This window comes from Neopelma chrysocephalum, unplaced genomic scaffold (genome assembly GCF_003984885.1).
Source record: "Neopelma chrysocephalum unplaced genomic scaffold, ASM398488v2 Primary Assembly neopelma1_96151, whole genome shotgun sequence".
NCBI lineage: Eukaryota > Metazoa > Chordata > Aves > Passeriformes > Pipridae > Neopelma > Neopelma chrysocephalum.
The window spans coordinates 2007-5582 of NW_020924800.1; the positions used below are offsets into that span (position 1 = coordinate 2007).

A 3576-nucleotide genomic window follows, 5' to 3' on the forward strand; every position below is an offset into this window, starting at 1 on the left:
GGGGGGGGGACCGAGGGGGGGGGGGCTTAAGGGGGTGAGCGGGGCTGTGGGGAGGCTGCGGGGGGGCCGATGGGGGCACGGGGAGGGGGGGGGGATGTGCCAGGGCGAGCGTCTCCACGAAGCCCCCGCGCAGTGCCAGCCCCCCCCACCCTGAGGAACGGGGGGGGTCCCCCCCAGCGCTGCGGCCCCCCGGGAACGGCCCAAAAACACCCCCCCCTCCAGCTGCAGCCCCCGGGTCTCCCGCCCCCGGCTCCCCCCTCGTGTCGGTGCCCCCGGCCCCGCTCCCCCCCGCCACCGCTCCGCCATCCCCCTGCCCGGGGAGGGGCCGAGCTCCCCCCACGAGGGGCCGTGGGGCACAGGTCGGGCCCCGGGGGGGGGGGGTCCCCATCGGGGGGTCCCCGTCGGGGGCCCCCCCCCTGCTCCTCACTGCTGTGCCTGGTGGTTTCTTTGCTTCGGCCCCTCTCGCCCAGCGCTATCGTGACTATAACTCCACCCGCTCTATGTCCCGATATTTATGTGTAACTCAGCAGCCAGAGGAGCCCCGAGAGCCCCCCCCCGAGCCACTGTACGACCCCCGGTTGTCCCCACGCCGTGTCACCCACTTGGTCTTTCAATAAAATATATGCTTGGTGTGACCGCGGGGCTTGGGGGGCACTGCTGGGGGGCACTGGGTTGGGCTGGGGGGGGTGCAGGGTGGGGGGTACCCAGGAAAACTGGGGGGTATCCAGGAGAGGGGGGCACCCAGAGAGTGGGGGGACACCCAGGTGGGTGGGAGGGGGGGCAGCAAGAGAGTGGGGGCACCCAGGAGAGGGGGTGCCAGAAGAGTGGGGGGACACCCAGGTGGGGGGGGGCACCAAGAGAGTGGGGGCACAACCAGGAGAGCGGTGGGCACTCAGGAGAGGGGGGGACACCCAGGTGAGGAGGGGGGGCAACCAAGAGAGGTAGGGACCCCCAGAAACGTGGGGCACCCAGAAGAGTGGTGGGCACGCAAGAGGGGGGCACTCAGGAGAGATGGGGCATCCAGGGGGTACCAAGCAGAGGGGACACCCAGGAGAGGGTGGGGGGCACTAAGGAGAGGGGGGGTCACCCAGGAGAGGAGGGGGCATTCAGGTCAGTGGGGGCACCCGGAGAGGGAGGGCACCCAAGAATCCTGGCACCAGGGACCCCCGTGGGTGGCTGGGAGCTGCTGTAGGTGTAACACTGGGGGCGGTGGCATCGTGAGCACAGGACATGTCCTGGCACCTGTGGGAGCCGTGGGCACCCCAAAATTCAGGCACTGCTGTCCCTCTGGGGCTCCTGTTTGTCCCCAGGGACAGGGCCAGGCCAGCACGGGAGGGGCTGCTGGAGCCGAGAGACCACAGGACAAAGCAGAGCTTTCTTATAAATTTATTACATAATAATAATAATAATTAATAATAATAATATAATATAAGAAACATAGATCTCTGTGGGGGATGTGTATCACAACGTCAAGGGCGGGAGGCGAATGGCCGCACCTCCATGACTCCGGAGAAGGAGAAATCTCCTCCGGAAAAAATCCATACAAAATAAGGGTGAAGTCAAACCGACCCTGGGGGAAAAAAATTAAAACCGGGAACGAAAACCCACAGGTGAGTCCGTCTGGGTGAGAACCAAGAGTGTGTGGATGGCGGGGCCGCGGCGGGAGCCGGGCTGTGCACATGCAGTGGGCGTGAGGGTGGCTCCGCGGGTGGCACATGCATGGGCAGTGAGGGCTGTCCGGGACGGGGCCAGCGGGAGCCAAGTGCTCCGGGTTGTTTTGTCTGGGGGGGTCGGGAGGGGGAGGTCACGGACAGGCTGATGGAGGCGGCGTGGGGGGGGAAGAAGGGGGGGCGATGGCGCTCGGCTGGACAACGGAAAATACTCCTAAACAGCTTCTAAAAAAAAAACCGAAAAACCAAAAAAAAAAACCAAACCCACCCCCTTCGAAGCGGAGGGGGGGGAGGAAAAAAATAAAAAAAAAAAAGAAAGTGTCTCCCTTTGTACAGCGGATTAAACCCAAGTCGTTGAGAAGCCATGAGAATCACAGTAACCGCCGCGGCCGGGCCCGGCGCCACGGCATGCGCGGCACGGGGGGGCACGGCGGGGCCCGGGGGTGGCCACGGGGGCGGCACGGCCGAGGGGTTGGCGTGGCCCGGGGGGGCCAGGAGGGCCGAGGGGTGGTCGAAGGCTCGGCACGGCCGAAGGGTTGGCGTGGCCGGTAGGTTGGCGTGGCCAAAGGGGGTCGGCGTGGCCGAGGGGTCAACCCGGCCACGGGGTTGGTGTGGCCAAGCAGTTGGTGGGGCCAAGGGGTCAGTGTGGCCGAGGGGTCAACCCGGCCACGGGGTTGGCGTGGCCAAGCGGTTGGTGGGGCCAAGGGCTGGCCAAGGGTTTGGCACGACCGATGGGTGGCTGAGGGGCCAGCGTGGCCAAGGGGCAAGCGAGGGGTCAGCACGGCCGCTGGGTTGGTACGGCCAAGGGGTGGCCAAAGGTTCAGCACGGCCGGTGGGTTGGCCAAGGGTTCAGCACGGCCACGGGGTCAACGCGGCCGAGGGGACGGTGTGGCCGATAGGTTGGCGTGGAGGACTGGTCAGTGTGACCGAGGGGTCGACACGGCTGATGGATTGACGTGGTCAAGGGGTGGCCAAGGGTTCGGCACGGCCGAGGGGTTGCTGTGGCCGGGGGGGGTCAGTGTGACCGAGGGGTCAGCGCGGCTGATAGGTTGGTGTGGCCAAGAGGTGACCAAAGGGGTTGGCACGGCCGATGGGGTTGTCGTGGCCAAGGGGTCGGCACGGCTGACGGGTCAGTGTGACTGAGGGGTCAGCGTGACCGAGGGGTCAGTGTGACTGAGGGGTCAGTGTGGCCGAGGGGTCAGCGTGACCAAGGGGTCAGCACAGCTGAGGGGTCAGCTTGGCCGAGGGGTCAGTGTGACTGAGGGGTCAGTGTGGCTGAGGGGTCAGTGTGACCAAGGGGTCAGTGTGGCCAAGGGGTCAGTGTGGCCAAGGGGTCAGCAAGGCTGAGGGGTCAGTGTGACCCAGGGGTCAGTGTGACCCAGGGGTCAGTGTGGCCGAGGGGTCAGTGTGACTGAGGGGTCAGTGTGACTGAGGGGTCAGCGTGGCCGAGGGGTCAGCACAGCTGAGCAGTGGCCACGTGGGTTGGGGCTCTGCCTTCTCCCGGATGGCTTTTCCAAATGCAATGTCTCGGTGGCTCTGGAGATGCCTGGAAGGGATGGCGGCACAGCCGGAGTGTCACCGACACCGGGAACCCCTCTGCTTCCACGGGGATGGGAAAGGCTGGGAATGGCCACGGGACCGGACCTCGGCCGTCGGGCACCGCGGTGCTGGGTGGGCACCCGGCCCCGGACCGTGGCCGAGGGCACTGGGGGGTCGGGATGAGGCCACCCCGGAGCCGGTGGCACCGCGGGGCACAGAGGGGCACGGGGAGGGGGGACGGGATGTCTGTGCTGGGGGGCTCGAGGAGCCGCCCCGAGGCGAAGCCTGTTCGCCCGGTGACCCTGATGCCTTTTCCAAAGCCCCTTGTCCGGCTCTGCCGCATCCCCGTGGCACCGCAGGGACAGGG

At 66.7% G+C, this 3576-nt stretch overlaps 1 long non-coding RNA gene across 1 annotated transcript; it reads right to left on the reverse strand.

The window, feature by feature from the left end:
• Positions 1-1370: 1370 nt before the first annotated feature.
• On the reverse strand, positions 1371-3421 carry LOC113981131. The gene is made up of 2 exons (XR_003538326.1): positions 3032-3421; positions 1371-2809 (listed from the first exon to the last, which is right to left on the reverse strand). It is a non-coding gene; the product is annotated as an uncharacterized LOC113981131 (long non-coding RNA).
• Between the last annotated feature and the right edge of the window lie 155 nt (positions 3422-3576).